This window comes from Chrysemys picta, chromosome 1 (genome assembly GCF_011386835.1).
Source record: "Chrysemys picta bellii isolate R12L10 chromosome 1, ASM1138683v2, whole genome shotgun sequence".
NCBI lineage: Eukaryota > Metazoa > Chordata > Testudines > Emydidae > Chrysemys > Chrysemys picta.
Window position 1 is genome coordinate 49,342,146 of NC_088791.1, and position 19,393 is coordinate 49,361,538.

Genomic DNA, 19,393 nt, shown 5'->3' on the forward strand with positions numbered 1-19,393 from the left:
TATGTTAATGGGAAAAAAAGTCTCTGGACTAAAAATTATGGAGATTAGTGCAATTTAAACATTCATATAATGCCATAAATATATGACACTTACAAAGTCAAGAATAAGACATGGTCCTTACCCTGAACAGTTTACGATTCAGCATGAGTTAGAGGGAGACAGCAGGAATAACAGAGAAGAAAGGAGAGAAAACTTGTGCAGATGGAAAGAAATGGGAAGAGAGAGGGAGAACAGGAAGCTGAAGAAAGGGAAGGAAGATACAGGAATGGAGAGAAAAGGAGCTAGAATGTGGTAACAGTAAAAAGGATATGGGAAGATAATGAGGCAAATGAGACAGAAGAGGTAAGGAAGGAGAGCAGGTGAAAGAATGAGAGTATACAAGCATGACAGTACAGAAATGAAATAGGAGGAAGGCAACGCAGCTAGGCTGGTAGAAATATCCCAGATGACAAGGAAAAGGAGGACAGACAGACAGCAAAATTCTGAGCTGAAACCCGTGAAGGCCAATGTTTCTTGGGAAGGACTAAAGCACCGAGAGTGGGGCAGTTGGTTCAACTGACAGGTGCAGCATTTTCGAAAGCATTATGCCAACTGATTTGTATGGCAACCAACAACCCATGCAAAAATCAGATCCTCCCAATTCAAAGTCACAATTTAAAAATGTTTATAATGGATCAATTCAAATTTTAACTGCTACAAATTTAAACCGCCAAAAGAACAGTTGCCTAAACTGTGTCCAGGACATACTAACACAATGCTCTGGTTAAGATTATTCAAATACTTCTGTTATAAAGTCCTATTAATAGGACGTCTATCACCGATTTGAAATTCTCTCTGGTCTAAAACTTGACATACAATATCTCAAAGCAGCAGAAAATATTTGTGGACAATATCTATTCCAAGGATTTTTAAGTTTATATGTAAGGAAAAGAGTAGTTAGGGTTTTTAAATATGCTTTTTATGCTCTTAATTTTAAAAACATTTGTGTTTTTAAATAGAAATATTAGTCCCTAGTATGGACTAGTCACGTTACCTTAAAAATTGATACCTATGGAGTTTTCAAATGGGTGAAATCACATTATAGTGACATAATGAGGTTTGATCATGTACAAAGCACCAGCTTGAGGCCACAAATGCACATACATGAGCACTGCAGAATCTAAAAATACCCCTAAATTCCAATCTTGAGTAACAAAGAGTGGACACATTCCTTTTATCCAGTATAGGTCTTCTAGGTGCTTCCCCTAAACTACTAACACTGACTCAGTCTTTTCCAGATTAAATCTCACTCAGGCACCAAATCAGCCATTTTGCATTTAATGAATCATAACAACAGATTTATAATACTGAAAGCAGTTTATCAGATTTCTTATTAACATTTCATCTAATTGCAATTAGATTATAGTAAAACATACAGATTGAAATCAGGGAATAATTTTAATGTGCCCCTGAACCAGATGTTGTTTTCCTCTACAGTAATCCCAAATGAAGCTACTATAGCTAAGTGAACATTGCTGGGGGGATAAAAAAAAAAAAGAAAAAATGAGGGGTAGTGGTTTATTTTCTCCCCTCTCTTTACAAATACATTTCCCATTTTTCAAAATGTTTCTGCCTATCTCAAACACATGCCTGCCTCACTATGCTGACTCAAGACCAAAGCTTCAATGATAGAAAACAATGGAATTGTTCCTATTACTTAACTACCTCCCCTTTCTTGGTCCTTTAGATCATGACTTAAAAAATTTACCAGAAACTAAAAATTTTATTAAGATGATGTTAAAAAAAAAAATGAACGGTACAGAGTTTAAGCATAGACATTTCTGGTTATCAGGGAATAACATACAGATTATCGAGGGTGCAAAATTTGGTTTAAGAGTGGGTGGCATAAGGAATACATAATCTGCAATATCCCCAATTGGGGGTAAAAGGTTGATGGGTCAAAGTACAGACATTGAGATATGAGGGTATGAAGTTCATAAAGTGGCTATGTTTGGGTGTGGAGTATAATGAGTGGATATGATGAGGAGGATGGACTGACCCTCATTTGGTGAGATTTAATGTTCAGGGAGTTTATGGTTCCAATTCATATGATCCAAAGGAGCAAGTCTCTTGATCCCTTTCTCGTAGTTGAAGAACCATGTCACTCTGGGTCATGCCTCCTGGTATTGTCAGTGGCCGGTGATGTGCTCGATGTAGATGTCCCTGGACCATCGGATGGTGTCTGAGACCATGAGGCGCCGCATGAGCCATGCGTAGCGTTGAGCGATCCCGCAGGTCCGCAGCACACGCTCATTGCAGGGGTCCCAGGTGCACAGGGCTCCGACGATCAGGGCATCCATCTGCACCTCGTAGCCCTTCGCTCTCAGGGTGTCGGCCGGGGGGGGGGGGGGGAAGGGCGTACTTTTCCAGCTTACAAGCTCGGGCTTTGCAAAATGCCAGGGTCCTGTTCTCAAAGGAGACCGTGACGTCGACGAGGATGATCTTTTTCTGGGCCTTGTTGGTGACAATGACATCAGGTCATAGCTGGCTGTCGGTACCGGGGATGGCGCAGTTCACGGAGATCTCCCCCAGGCGTGGTGTGATGGCTTTCACCAGGCGGTTCTGGATGGCGTTGGTACTACCTGGAGGTCTAACCCTACCAAGACTGAGCAGACCAAAAATGCAGAGGGTGAAAGGTTCACATGCACACAGTGGAGAGTTCCAGGGACACTGCCCGGTGAGAAGACCAGCTCCATGTCCTCTTTTCACTCAGGAGAGGGATAACAAAGTTTTGTCCCCAACTTGGAGTCTCCATTTTGTATCAGCCTTCCTTCAGTATATCTAATACATCTGAAGCCCAATCACCCACACTGCTGTAAGGGAAAAGATATGCAGTGTTGTAGCCATGTTGGTCCAAAGATATTAGAAAGACAAGATGAGGTAGTATCTTTTTCTGGACCAACTTCTGCTGGTGAGAGACAAGCTTTTGAGCTTACACAGAGCTCTTCTTCAGATAAGAGACAAGGAGCTTCTCTCTTTCCCCCCCCTAACCTCCAGAATCTGCCTGATGGTGGAGTTGGCAGGCCTTCATTACTCTACATGTTGCCTGATTCCTGGTTGGTGTGGCAACGGAGAGGAGGTGGGGTGGAGGCTCTATTATTCTTCCAATCATCCTGCCTTTGTTTATTGGTTACTTCTTCCTCTAATAGCTTTGCCAAGTGCAGCAGCTTGAAACGGGCCTGATTCCTGACCATTTCACTGTTGCCTGTAGGTTTGGAATAGAAATACTGAAATTGACTCGTGTTTTGAAGCTTGGCAGATCTAGGAACAACAGCACAAGCACTTAGGCTGTCTTCTCTACAGACTCTGGAGAGTCTTGTTATACATTTTGTTAACATTGAAAACTTGTCTTCATAACCATAAAAGGTCTAGAAACAATTTTTGGGGAAAGGAAAACTTGGAAAGAACCCATTTGAAACAGGATTAGACAGGGAATTACAAGTATACTTTAGGGAACAATCTACATAAATTTCACCTGCATAATAGTAAAACTGTACACATATATGGCTAAGTTAATCCAATGGTCTCAAACCACTATCCAATGATATTAGCTCCATTTTGAAAATGGGGAAACGGAGACACATGCCCATGGTCCCACAGCAAACTATTAGCAAAGTAAGAAATAGAATTCTTACTTCTCAATTTCTAGTTGCTCTAACCATTATGTCCCAATAGTTCTTTCCCATCTCTAATGTATATAATTAGGAAAATTGAAGTGATCCTTTCCAGATCTCAGAGGAAACTAAACTTGCTTTGCCCACTCAAATTTCTGCTGGTAAGTATTTTGCTTAGGATGCACTGGTACCAAGTATCAGAGGGGTAGCCATGTTAGTCTGGATCTGTAAAAAGCAACAGAGTGTCCTGTGGCACCTTTAAAACTAACAGATGTATTGGAGCATAAGCTTTCGTGAGTGAATGCCCACTTCGTCGGATGCATTCATCCACGAAAGCTTATGCTCCAATACATCTGTTAGTCTTAAAGGTGCCACAGGACTCTCTGTTGCTTTTTACTGGTACCAAGTGTTACAGCAGCACACCAATAGCCTAAGGTTGCTGAGGGAGTGGGTAACCTTCCTCAATAGATGAAAACAAGAGAAGATAGTAAGAATTCTGTGTGTCTAGACACAAAATTACTAAAATTGACAGTTATGACCTTTTCCAAGCCAGCTAAATTGGTGGTGGTGGCTTACAACTGTTTGTGCATGTTTGGAGCTTTATTACAATACAATAACTTGACAAATTATCCAATCTTCAATCTTCAAAATTATGTCAGTTTCTGTCAATTTGTGGGTGAATGGGAAGTCTTGAGGTAACTAAACTATACTCAGTTATTTGTTTTAGCTTTATTTTATTATTATTTTTACTAAGGATTTTTTTTTATAATAATTCTGTTCCCAAAGTACTCTTACTTCAGCCTTTTAGCATTAACATACAGTTTTTTAGCTGACTGGCTTTACAGTATTCACATATGATATGTAGGTCAAATCTGAATAAAACCCCCAAATGTATTAGTTATCTCAATTTAAATTTATTTTAACTTTATTGATAATTTTTCACCAGGGAGACTTGAATCTTATGGTTAAAATACACTTGAAACCAATTAGGAACCATAGGACTGCATTCTAGCATAAAGAACAAAAGCACTTGACAGTTCTAAGATTAAGCACAATCATTTGGTTTAAAACAGAAATATTTTTACCTTATTTTTTTTAAAAGGTTGTGTACATCTTAAAAAAAAAAAAGGGTAATATGGGAAATGACACAATGCTTCTTAAAACATAGTGATACCCAGGGACCCTCACTCTCCCTTTAATGATCCACTGCTCTCATTCAGCTGTCTTTCTTTTTTCAAATCTTTACATATGTGACAGCTCTCAAAAGTAGACCATAGACCATCTGGCATTTTCAGAGGTGTAACTTGTGCAAATTCAGCTCTACTGGGAACACAATGCTATCTTCTGCCTGCGTTATAAAAGATACAATAGAATGTAGAACTTATGAGTTGTTTTGAATTATTCATTTTTTGCCTGTATATTCAAGAAATTTTACAAACTCTGCATTTTGTACTACATAATCACATGCGTTAAAGGTACAAAGAAACTTTTTGACACCTCTTTTCTACAGAAAGATGGCATTTTGTTTGATATGTGAACATTCAGCGTCTGTTATATCATTCTAAACAGGCCGCGTGCTGCTACAAAAGACCTCATTTTACACTCTATGTATGAGCAAAAATTTTATTCTTGATATTCAGTAACTAATGCAATACACATCAAAATTTCAAATACCAGGTGTATGAACATTCAGTATCTTAAAACCAGAATGGCACTGGTCACCTACTATATGTTAAAGACATTTGGGGGTGGGGGGGGAGGAGAAAAACTCTCCTTGCACAACACAGAAATATTGTAATTTTAAATATCCTCAATGAATAGTTTCAAATGTCCTAAGAAATACTATGCTTTTTAGGTTAAAATGTTTTCAATGTATAGCAAAACCAGTAAATTTAGATCAATATTTTATACAGTGCTAACGCTAGTGAATTTTCAATAAGAATGATAAATACTGGATTAATGATTCAATAGAGTGAATCTCTTGATAGAAAGCTAGCCGATAATGTAGCTAGCAATAACTATACATGAATCTGCTGCCTGTGGAAAAGCAATAAAAAGGCAATATATTGCTATAACATATAATCTATTAGCCTGTTTCACTGCTGCCCTGTCATGAGTCTCTTTACAAAGTGGGCCTTAATACAGTAACTGCTGTTATTTAACCAACTTTATATAATAATTTAATTGTAAGGTGAGTAAATGGTAAAGTATTCCAGTATTTGAACATTTACTATGCTTTTGATAATTGTGAAGTGATTATTTGCATTCTTATTCCGATTCTGAATGCAAGCCAGTTGTCAAGGTCACAAAAAAGGCTTACTTGAATATACATATAAACACATACCCCTATACACATAAAGAATATGACTTTTTTAATGATTTGGATAGATTTAGAAAACTATAAATATGCATTTACTGTACCTGTGACTAAACCTTTACTCATCTAAAGAGAAAAATATATGCAAACATGGGGAAATTCCCTTTTTTAGCATAAAAAGATATGTGTAAAGACATTTGGGATTTTACACAAACTCTTTAACTAATATAAATGTAGAGTACACAAAATTCCTCAGAGCTGAAGGGAGTCAAATGACAACAACATCAGGAGGAAGAAAACCTGAGACCGCTCATTAGCAGCCTACTTACATTTCAAAACAACTCTAAGGCTGACAACACAATGTGGAGTTTACCAAGCAGCCCATCTAAGGAAAAGTGTCCTCCAGTTTATTACCTGAATCATCGGATTATTATCCAGAAAGAAGATCCAACACTATGTGGTGATTCAGGACATGGCATCACAATACTCATTAGAGCAACATTTTTGAAATAATGTAAAAAAATGTAACTTGGATACACTGAGAAAATATGAAGGACTATTGCAATTTAAAAATGTACTTGTCACTTGTTTTTGTTTTTTCTCCCTATTTTAAATACAGCAAGTGGAGTAATCATCTTTTAGGAGATAGGAAGGTCCTGCTTTGGTCCAGTAACAGCAAAGGACTGGCTCTCCACTGCTTTGTATGGTAACTGTTTACACCCACTGTGCACAGGCTGAAATGATGAGACAAACAGCAAAGCAGTGAAAAGTCAGACCCCTAGTTTCTAGCCTGCTCATCTTCATGACACAAATCTTGTCTTGAGAAAAAACACATTGCAACTAACCATGGGTTATTAAAAAAAAAAAAAAAAAAAAAAAGCCCACAACTGTAATTGTCTCTATTTAAAGTAGGGTGACCAGATGTCCCGATTTTATAGGGACAGTCCCGATATTTGGGGGGTTTTCTTACATGGGTGCCTATTACCCCCCACTCTGTCCCGATTTTTCACACTTGCTATCTGGTCACCCTAATTTAAAGTAAAACTAAGATGACTATACAACTGCTTCTAAGAAAATCCTGATGTAAAAGGCAACATTTCAAAATGATTGTTGCACAAAAGCTTATATTTTAAAAATTACAAATTGAGTGTGTTCATACCTTCCATGAACATATCATTTTAGTAAAGCTTGTAGGACTCAAAGACCTCAGTAGTTTCCCCTCCTTCTTCCCCCCTCCCTTTCAAACTAAAATCCTGACTAGCCTCTACATGAATCTTCAAACTACATCAATAGGTAGCTCTGCATAGCTATCTAGAATATTAACATTCAGATTACAAGATGAACCCTTTGAGTCAACCTGTGAAGTGGCTTTTGTCAGCAATTATTTTTGAATATTTTCTAGGAAATAAATAGCATATACTGCACCTTCTGTATCAAAGAAAGCATACATTAACTAAATAATAAGGTACCATCAAGGTACAATCTATCTTTTAAAATCAATTTTTCACACTGAATTTTTTATACCATACTGACTTTAGAAGGAAAACAAAGTACCAACTAACAGCATCAACCATTTTTTTTAGAAATGTCTTCATGTTTTACAAGAAGCATCTTCAAAATGAATACAATATATTACTATGAAACAGGATTTCTTTGTAAAGAAAATACTTCAGTGAAATTGCTGGTAGAAGTTTTACAAGACCCACACTGAGAACAGTTTGTTAGAATGTGTCAGAAAACACATCCACAGAACACCAAACATAATAGGAGTGGAAAAATAAATTTTATAACATCAGTTTTCAACCTAGGGAGAGGGAGACCAGCCTTTGGCAATTGTGTGCAAATTTGAGAGGTGAAAAGGTGTCAAAAAGCTGTTCCCATCAAGCTGGATAAAATATTTAAAAAAATAATTTAAAAATCAAATTTTATTTACATTAAATACATTTTTCTTTTTAAAAATAAACCCACTTACAATTAAATCTGAAATTGACAACCTATGTTAAGACCTAAGCTTATTAGAATCTATGACAATAATTTAAATTAAATATAAAAAACAATATCAAGCAGTACAAGTACTCGCTGGGTACTTGACATTTTAAAGAAAGTCAAACCACTGAATTGGTAGAAGTCACTTGCTAACCATCCAGAATCAGAGTCTGTTGAAGTGCTAAACTAGCTTTTGACAGAAGTATTCTCTTCTGTAGGTGCAGGGAGAACATTAACTGCAGTTCAGTTCATTCAGCTAGTTCAGTTCAATGACTAGCTCATTCAAAGTTGAGAAACCAACAGAGTTGGGCTTGTTTTCCTCTTCCAATCTATGAATCAAAACTAGGTGTGAGAGGATGAGATCTACTAGTTCTGAAGTCTTAATGGACATGGTGACCATTCAATTTACTAACTATAGATAATGCTTCCTTTGTTTAATAAATCAGTTTGTTTTATATGCAAAACATGTCTTAATAAAAACTTGATTTTTCCCTTATATATCTAGCGCATTTAAGGTAGTTTCATTTAGCTAATGAAAACAAATTTAAAAAACTGTTTTGTGCATTTTAATTGAATTCAAATTTCCATCCAAATGCAGTCTGACCCAAATCATGAGTAAAAAAAACAAAAAAATCTAGTAAATAAGAAATGTGCTAGTCACCATTTTCTAACATAATAAAAACCATAAAAATTAAGAATCTGAATAAATGTGTGTTAAAATATCCAATTGATTAAATAAATGTGTATTGATACAGGGTAATACCAAGTTATTCCAATCATTATCTTTCTTAAGAGCTATAACTAAAAAGTGCAAATGTAAAACAAGACTAAAATTGACAATTTAAATCCAGGTTTCCTGGTTGCTGATTTAAATCATGATTAAAATCAATTATTTAAATCATTTTGAAATCGATCTGCCCTGGTTCCCATCCCATTTCCAACCTTTTGTGGAACTTCATTTCCTCAATCACTTGCAACCAGTTCTTCAGATGCCAGAGGTATTCTCAAATATGTGTATGCATGCCTATAGCACTTCCTCTGGAAGTACAGCAGGATCCTGCACCTCTTTTGAAGGGCAGCAGGAACTTGTTCAAATGATTCTTTGGTATATCCAAAAGAAAGCCGTTATAAATTCCATGGAAAAGGTTGAGAACTACAAATTCATACAGTTGACCAGCATTCCCACTGAAATAATGTTAAATATTCCATTTATTAATCCTCTTTCTTCAAATGGAGTTTCAAATGTTGAAGGAGTCACCATCTAAGAAATGCCTATTCAATTTTTTCATTAAAAATTAGAAGTTATTAACTTTTGCTGAATTATTCTATTCAATTTTTTAAAAAATTGAACATGTCTTAATATTCTAACATTAGGATATTTTCCTGCCCTTTCATTACCTTCAACTGGCCAAGAGGTTTCTCGTTCCTTCTCAAATGCTAATCATGCCACCATCATCCACATTTGTGTGATGTTTAGGCTAAACCACACTATGCTGCTACCTGGGATTAACTTTAAAGGCAACTTGGAAGCTCTCAACAGAGCATAAAGTAGCTAGCAACCTCCAGCGCAGCGAAGACCTTTGAAGACATAGTGCATCTCTGGTTTGCACACAGCAACTGTCAATCCATTTATAGACACACACACACACGGTTGCTACAAGGCCCTAAATGGCCAGGCCTCAAGTTATTTACAGTAAGAAACTAGCTTTCCCTCTCTGAGCCACAATACGATAGTTTGTCAGGAAAACCAGACAAAGCCAGAACAGTCTAGGAAGAAATGTGCTCACTTCTGGAATTTGCACTGATCCCCCTCCCACCCTCTGAACCCCTCGATCCCACCCCAGAGCCCGCACCCCCAGCCAGAGCCCTCACCACCCCCATGCCCCAACCCCCTGCCCCAGCCCTGATCCCCCTCCCGCCCTCCAAACCCCTCGGTCCCAGCCTGGAGCTCCCTTCTGCACCCCAAACCCTTCATCCCCAGCCCAACCCCAGAGCCCTCACCCCCTGCATCCCAACCCAGAGCTCCCTCCAGCACCCTGAACTCTTCATTTCTGGGCCCACCCCAGAGCCCTCATCCCCAGCCAGAGCCCTCACCCCTTCCCACCAGTACCCCCAATTTTGTGAGCATTCATGGCCCGCCATACAATTTCTGTACCCAGATGTGGCCCTCAGGCCAAAAAGTTTGCCCATCCCTGAGCTTGAGGGTACACATATGATAGATCAAAATAATGCACCAATCACAGAAATTAAGCTCTTCTGTGAGTTTTTGCACTACTGAAAATTCTGTAAGTCAGGGGTTGTCAACCATTTTCTTTCTGAGGCCCTCCCCAACATGCTATAAAAACTCCATGGCCCACCTGTGCCACAACAACAGGTTTTCTGCATATAAAACCCAGGGCTGGCATTAAGGGGTAGCAAGCAGGGCAACTGCCCGGGGCCCCACGCCACAGAGCTTCCCTTGAAGCTAAGTTGCTCAGGCTTCAGCTTCAGCCCCAGCCCCGGGTGGCAAGGCTCAGGGACCTGGACTTCAGCCCAATGTGGTGGGGCTTCGGCTTTCTGCCCAGGGCCCCAGCGAGTCTAATGCTGCCCCGCTTGGCAGACCTCCTGCAACCTGGTTGCGGCCCCCCCAGGGGGCCCCGGACCCCTGATTGAGAACCACTGCTCTAAGTCAAATATTGAGAATATATTTGTAATAGATTAAAAGAGACTTACCCCAAAAAGTATACAGGAAAATTCTAGAATTTATGCTTAATGTAAGATCCTAACACACCAATATGATCAACTGTTTCACTGAGAAACAGAGCTATGCTTCTAGATTTATACTTTATAAAGAAGGCAAGTGTACCTCTAGGTGCCAAAAAGTAAACTGCGCAATTGGAATGACAATTACAACACATGGTCATACCACTACATAAACACACACTGGTGTCCAATGAGACTTAGACATACTAAACCACATAGTTAGAACAATTTTGATGCTCCCCACTAGTCTACCTGGAGGCTCTCAAAACAGTGTTTAAACAGAGGACACCAAAGACAGGATACTGGCTGCTGGTTGTCACCTACTAAGCTGCACTACAGGATATACAAAACAGGACTAAATGACCTCACCCAAAGAGAGTGCAGAGTTTCTCATTCTCGTCAGTAATTCCATCAGCTAGACCCTGTGTGAAAGCCACCCTACACACAAGCCAATCAAACAAAAAAATAAAACAAAAAATACCACAGTTCAAAAATTAGTTGGAAAATAGCCATTTCCATCCTCTGCCAGGACTGACTGCGGAGATAATAAAGGCAGGCTAATGCCATTCCACAGGGTTGTCAGTATTCTCCCCACTCCTGCCATTCATGCCTCCCACCCCGCAGAAATGATCATCAGACTTATTCACAGTGTGACTTGTATATTTAACTTTCATACGACTGGGGCTTCACAAACACACACATGCACACACACTTTCAAAAAACTGCCAACAAAGCAAAAATTCAGGAGCTCCTTTAAAATTTGTACATCCCTTGATTTCTAAGATTGCATTGCCATTGCTACTCATACTAGACTTAGACCCCTAAAGTTGTTTCTCATGTCAGTAGCGGACTTCAACAGAGTTACACTTTGGGGGTGAATTTGACCCAGTTTCCAATTTTAGTTTTCCTCAGTTCTATAATGCTATGTATTAGCCAACACTTAATGTCTCAGACTTAGCAATAAGATTCAGAAAGAGCTAAGTAGTGCAAAAATAGAAAGAGTAAAGGCAGAGAAAAGGAAATATCCTCGAGAGCAGGGGAAATGGAAACAGAACATCAGTGCAAATTTTAAAAACGGGAGGGCGGGGAGTAGATCCTCTGATCTGTGTTTCCGACACCTTTGCTGCACCAATTTTCTCCCTGCTTTTCTTTTTCGTCTCTTATGTATCAGAGGACAGAGAAAGATGCAGCTAAAGTGCAGTAGAAATGAAAATGAAACAAGAGGAAAGCAAAGGGGTCAGGAACCACAAGCAGCAGAAAGAGACTTGATTTTTTCATTATTCAAACAAGATACCTGAGGTGTGGAGGAGACAAGATAATGTGAGAAAATAGTGGCAGCCACCTGACAATTCAGGAGAAGACAGTGTCAGAAGAGGAAGCAGACAGAACCATTGGGTTTTTCTGGGGTAAAAAGAAGCACAACAATTGTAAGAAGCCCCTCAAAAGCAAAACAAAAATCCAAAAGATGTAAAAAGCTATATGGAGATAGCTAAATGATTTCCTAGAATTTTTAAATGCAATGGAAATACCAAAGATAAGTCAGCAGTCAGCTTAACACTGTGAGAGACACAGATGATAATAAATAGGCGTTACTTGGAACAGCACAGTGATCTATTAGCAGCACAACGCTTCCCTCTTATGCAGGGCCAGAGTTTGACTCTGATACAGATCATCAGGCTGGAAGTCAGCCACACTGTGTTCCAGTGGGGAGACATAAAATGGAAACCTGGGGCATAGATAGGAAAAGGAGAGGGGGATACAAGTTGCAATTCATGATGCTTTAACATCCAGTCTTCCTCTTCTAGAGGACTAGTTGCAATTTTGAGAGTTGGGAGGGCGGGTGACAGGGGAGGAAGGAGGAGGAGAGCACTGGAAGGGGGAGGTGTCCTTGAGACTCACACCTAGAGGATTTCCTAAGGTGAAGAATCAAGAGGTGGAGAGGTAGAGAAGCAGAATGTTCTTGAACTTATTATGCTGCCATATTGGAAGGTATTCTCCTCCACGACAGCCCCTGTACACTACTAGAGTCCCTTCACCAGGGACATTCCCCAGCGCAGTTACTGTATAAGGGACCTGGATTGGCCCCCTCAAGCGCCATTCCAGCAGATATGCCTGGGGCCAGAGCAGGCGTAGGAGGGGGATCTCCATAGCAAAAAGCACTATGGGGACTCCAGGGCAGCTTTGGGTTTTGGAACTATGCACAGCAAGTCCAGGTAGGGATATCATAATGCAGAGCAGCTCCCTTGGCTGTGTTATGTTAGGGGCTGCACCAGCTCAGCATCAGAATGGTAAAAAGGTGGCTGTCCCTGCTGCCCTTGGGCTGCAGCTATTTGTGAGGTATGTTCTGGAGTTGCAGCACTGAAACTCGCCAAACGTATTTACTTTGTGTGCAAAAAGCACAAGTGTGTGGGGAAAGAAGAAAAAAAAGATAGAATCTTTGAGCTGGTGTTAACACAGTTTTTATATTGACTTATACAGCTGTTTCTAAACTGATATAATTAAATTAGTGCAAAAAATGCATGTAGTTTCATGATACGTTTCAAATGCTTAAAAATGTTATTTTTCAGCACTGAAAACAAACATGAAAAATAAATTATCTGCCATGTCTCTGAGTATTCATTTACTGGACATTTAACTGCAGATACAACTTTGATTTGATCAATCTGATATTCAGCACATCTGAAAGCAGGTTTTCTTACTTCTGATTTACTCTACTCTACCAGAGAAAAATATAATGATCTAGAAAGAATTCTTATTTGACTGCACTATTACAGTGCGCATCCATCCTGGCAATCCTTTCATACATGAGATTCATTGCATGGAAATGATACACAAACTAACGTTAATCTATTAGTAAAACAGCTTTTGTCTATCAATTGTAAACTCCCCTATATAAGACTGTAGAACGTGGGATGACTGATCAGGTCCTGTGAACTTCCTGTAAAAGTGACGCACTCAATTTCCTGAGAGGAAGTAAAGCACAAGATGCTAGAAACCAATGCCAAACAATTTGGGAGCAGCACTGGTATATGAATCAAATAACTGGCGGCAAGGATCCAGTACCGGTTAAGATGTCACATCAGTGACGAGCAGGGGCAGCAAGGCACAAAAACAGGGGAGAAACAAAAATACAAATTCACAGGGCAAGATGAGTAATAGAACATTCACCGAGAAGGTAGGGCAGACTGCCATAATGGGATGAAATTACCAATACAACTTTTTTTTTTCAGCGAGTTAAAATTCTGATCCTCCTCGCAGTTCATGGAACAAGATATAAATCTCTATGAAATCATTATGCTCACAATTTCAATACAGCTGAGGCCAGTGGCACTCACAAGTCCTTATCTTGTGGAATTAACTGAGTGGCAGCAGAATACTGTTTTTTATCTTTAACATACTAACAGACTACAGTAGTCTTATTATAACATTATAAAAAGCATTCAGCAATAAAAATGAGAGTTTATTGTCATTATAAATTGAAGATTTTTCCTTTAATTTGTAAAACTAATTTGGCCCTGCTGCAGCTTATTTAGTGGACCTCATGTTTAAAAATATTCCTAGCTAATGTTTGAAATCTGCTAATGTTCAGCTTTTGAATGATTCTCACTCAAGGGCTTCTTGTAACATGGATCCTTTTCTGAAAAATACCTCGGCTGGAGTGTGTTTAGAAGGCAGATGCTGTCAGACTTGTATGAACCCTTTCCCATTTTCAAAAAACATCTGGTTTTCTTCTCTTCAACAGTGATTATTCTCTTAACACAAATGCAGACACATTAGTGAAACCTTTATTATAGTAGCATTATTTGTGATACTATGGTAAGCGTGTCAGAATTTCCATTACAAAACCCTTGCTTACAGGATTTTATAATTCAGCTGTAAGATTTCACAGCCAAGGAACACTGTTTTAAGTTGAAGTGCTGAACTTTCTAGTCAAACTCCTTTTTCTGTACCTGTCCGGTTCAGGAACTAAAAAGACAGTTAAAAACACTGCCTCTGACCTACCCACCAGGACCAAGCTCCAGTGCAGACCTTTTACCCACAGCAGAGAAAGCAGCTGCATCCCATGCAGTCAGCCTTCCTCCCTACAGAGGTTATAAAAGCCCCCACAATCTCCACAAAAACACTGTGATAATCACCAATAATAGTTGCTCAATCAGGCTCCTACTTAACAAGCCAAATCTGTTGCCTCCTTCCCATTGTCTCCAAAGGCTAAGCAGCTGCACCAGACATCTCAGCCCTCCTCCTTGCACTTCTTGGCCCCAATTATAAAAGCCCCCAGCCCCGTACTGCAACTACTGCCAGAGGGACAGAGATCCAGCTTCTTGACACTTTCTCATCTGCAGCACTCAAGGCTCATATACTCTTCCATTTCGTTTACACTGCTGCCTTGTCAAGCCAGTTTTAATTAATTCCACCCTCCTTTATTTTGCATTAAGCTATTTCATAGTAGCCAGTCCTCTAATTCTACCGTACTGCCCCATGTCATCTCCCTTTGCCACTGGAATCCTGCCATTTTACCAACCTTTGTTTTCTACCATGTCTTTGCTAACAAGCACCTTTTACCTTCACTTTCCCTACTGCCTCCTGCAGGTCTCTCTTGAATTTTCACTTCCATTTGCTTTTCCATATCCATGCACCTGCCCCTGCTCCTCTTCATTCTTTCATCATTGTTCACTGTCCTCTCTTCTGTCTATCCCATGATCTCCATCTTCAATTTCACCATTTAATGCCTTCTCCCACCACTCCATGCAGGGTAGACTGGGAGTTAGTGGGATGTATGAACTCCTATTTCTCATTTATTTGCTCCTCTATTCACTCTACCTCCCTGCATCCCAACATCTATTCCATTTCAGGTCCAGCAGCACATCTCATCCTTCAACCTCTTCTCCTTCCATCTCACTATTATTGGTGCTTCCCCCACCAATCTCTCTCTTCTTTAGCCCCATTCACTAAACCTTCAAATATGCTCTCCAGTTTCTCCTCTCCTAAACCCGCCCTCCTCTCCTTTCTATCTAGATTCTTAGAACCAGGGATCCATGTGTTCTGTGGCCATGGATTTTGCCAGAGCATTGTGCTGCCTAATTTCAGCCTTTGTCTTTGTAACAAAAGGATTGAGTTTCTAGTCCTTATGTTTGCGGAGAAAACCTCAAAAATATGAATCAAGTGTAAACAGATGTAGTGTCACTACCTAAATCTGCAGAGAGCCTGGATCTATAGCTATCAAAGGTGTGACTTGCCCCATTCACCTCACTCAGAGCCTCCTGCGCTTCACAATTCTGCAGCTGCATAATTTGGTATTTTTCCAAGATGACACAGAGTTAATTTTGCTGAAGCCAGACACTTCACGTTTTGTTTTCTGCCTCTCTCTTATGCCATGACCTACCTAAACTGCCTCTTGCTCTGCAGATTTCCCCATAGAAGAAGTTAATAGGATTATAATGCACACTCCTGCACTGAACCACAGAAGCAGGCAGAAGAGGCTTGGGAAGCAACAACTGGAGTCCAGCTACCAGCCAGGGAGAGGGAGACACAAATGGTGGCTGGCAACTTAGGAGAACAGTGCAGCAGTTGAGGCCTGAGAGCTGGGGAATTAAGCAGTTGAAGTCTGCTACCATTTCCCTCCTACGCTGGCACACATGAGGACAAGGAAGTTCTAAACTGGGCTGCCTAGACAACATAATGGGAGCCAACCCCTGGGAAGTGGAGCCAACTGCCTGGAGACCATAATGAATCACCCATTCTTGAAAATCATCATAAACAGAATTTACATCAATGAATATTTTAAATTATAAGCCACCACTGGGCATATTTTCTTGGGGATTGAGGAGATGGGAATGAAGGATATTTTATAGCAAGAGAATAAAGTAATGCTGCTACAGAATTTCAGAGCTATTGCCACAATATTTGGTCCCACTACGCTGTGGAGCACACAGGACCCTGATTATAAACAGAATGAATTATCTTAGTACTAGAACATCTCCCTAGAAATAATTACCAAAATCTTTTGCTTCCAAGTTCCTCAAGGCTTGCATTCTGCTCCTGCTGTCTTAAATTTTCCAACACTTTTCTGGATTCCAGGTCTCCACCCAGTATTTAGTCAGTGTTATACAGTTTAATTTCAACTATGACTTTTCTGTGGACCAAAAACTGTTGTCATTTGCTATACCCTGCAGCATTAAAAACCCCAAGCATAAAAAAATATTAGTCAGTCCTATCCCCCACAAAATTACGAGACTGGCTTAAAAAACACTGGATTTAAAAAATAGTTTTATTTCCTTTATTGTCTGGGTTTTGAACCTTTAGGGTTCATATTTTCAAGTTTTCTCAGCAACCACGGAGGACTAGAAACTCTTTTTTTTTTTTTAAATGAAAGTTGAAATTCTCATGTAATCGATCACCTGACTCTAGGTACAGTTGCCAGGCATCCGGTTTTTGACCAGAATGCCCAGTCGAAAAGGGACCCTGACAGCTCGTCAGCACAGCTGACCGGACCACTAAAAGTCCAGTTAGCCGCAACTGGTCAGGCAGGCTCCATGCCCAGCTTCACAGGGCTCCCGGGAAGTAGCTGGCATGTCCCTCCGGCTCCTAGGTAGAAGGGCGGTCGGGGGACTCCGCATGCTGCCCCTGCCCACAGGCGCCACCCCAAGCGCCAGCTCCAGGAAGCGTGGCCAATGCGAGCTGCAGGGGCAACACCTGCAGGCAGGGGCAGCACACGGAGCCCCCTGGCTCCCCCTCCACCTAGAAGCCAGAGGAACATGTTGCCACTTCTTGGGAGCTGCCGGAGGTCAGCGCCGCCAGGAGCCCGCACCCCAACCCCCTGTTCCAGTCCCAGAGCCCCCTCCCATACTCTGAACCCCTCAGCCCATACCCCCAGCTGGAGTCCACACCCCTCCTACACCCCAACCCAGCCTGGTGAAAATGAGCGAGTGAGGATGGGGACAGCGAGCGATGGAGGAAGGGGGGATGGAGTGAGCGGGGGACGGGGCCTCAGAGAAGGGACAGTGCAGGGGGCGGGGCAAGGGTATTCAGTTTTCTGCAATTAGAAAGTTGGCAATGCTAACTTTTCTGGAGCTGAGACATCCAGAAAAACAAACTGTCACAAGGCTCTATGAATGCATAGTAACCTTTTTCATAAAACTGTTAATGCACTGTTCTCTAATCCTTGGTAGTCTAAACAGTTATAATAAAAACTTTGAGCAGCACAAGATTTCCAAGCTAGATTTTGATATAAAATACCATGAAGGCCAAAGTCGACCCGTACAGCCTTTACATTGTAGCATTTGTTTTAAAAAAATGCCAGTCACTCTTTCTCTACTCCCTGCCCATCACGGCATACCTTTGCACGCAAGCAGTGAAAAAGTGAAACTAAAAAGACTTTCAAACTCTCAACAGTAGAGAAGGGGATGCGGAAGAGAGGCAGAGGGAGGCACAAAAACTTTCCAGTGATCAAGGAAGAGAAAGCAGCGGGAGCTAGTAGGGAGGAAGCAAAAAGAAGTGTCCAGAAAAAGTGAAGAAAAAAAAAAAAGCTAGCAAATGAGGGGAAAGAAGACAGACTGGATGCAGTAATTGTAACAGTGCTGGAACCATGACTTACAAAGGAAACAGAAACTACTAAGAAAGATGGGAAAGATGATTGTATGTACAGTGTGTGTGTCTATGTATGTATGTGTGATTTTATATATATATCTCCACATGCGCACACACACACACAAGGCTGAGTTGAGAGTGAGATAAAAGGGGAGCAAGAAGAATGCACTCATAGAAAAGGATTAAACACAAGCAGCAAGTTAAAGTATTTTTATAAAATAAATTATTGTGCATTTACGAATCGTCAGCTATTTGGTAGCATAGCTTTGATACCATTTCTTCATATGACAAATGTATGTGATTAATTTTTAAATGGCAGAATATTATCAAAAATAAATAAATAAATAAGCAAGCTTAATAACCAGTTTAAAGTATTATTTCTGTTTCAAAATGCTGGAAGACCCAAATAAAGTGAGCTGTGGGAAGTAGAGGAAGGCTGGGATTGGGCATATAGCAAATGGAAGGATTGTGGTTATGGTGAGAACTCTCTCTCCCCTCCACCCCCATGCAACTATGGTAACCATTATTCTGCATCTACCTTGTTTATGCTCAATATCCTATCCCTTATTTCTTCCAAAATTTGCATAAAATGCCTTTTAAAGAATATTATCTGTATCATCAAAACATTCAAATGTTGTTTTTATATTACCAAAAATTTAGTTTCTGACTCCTGGTCAGCATTTTATGAGGCAGAGCAGACTACTGTATTTGACCTTTGCCCATGTTATGGGAAGGGCTGCCCAAGCAACTGATCCACCTTTTCAATATGTCTGATCTGTTCTATGACCATCTATCAGAGGATCAGGGACCAGAGCACCAATAATAAGGGCTGTAGATAAACAAACTGCAATGCTGGACACAAGTCTGCGGAAGCCGCAATAGCAGCATTCCTGCCTGGCAGAGAAGAACCAAAAGATGAGCAGGGAAGGAGGAAATTGTAGGCAGATTAAGAGGGACTGAAAGGCAAGACAAAGCAAAGTAGAGACAGGATAATTTTATTATTTCTATTTTAATTATTCAAACAAAAATAATCCTTTAAATAAATAAAGGATATTAAAAATTATTTTATTTTATCTTTTTCACATCTCCTTAGGTTCCAATAGTTGTA

The 19,393-nt window shown here is 40.1% G+C and overlaps 1 protein-coding gene across 5 annotated transcripts in view; it reads right to left on the bottom strand.

The window, feature by feature from the left end:
- The window catches only part of MDFIC (MyoD family inhibitor domain containing), a 120,553-nt gene that overhangs the window by 74,375 nt on the left and 26,785 nt on the right, over window positions 1-19,393 (bottom strand). The gene's annotated exons all lie outside the window — the stretch shown is intronic.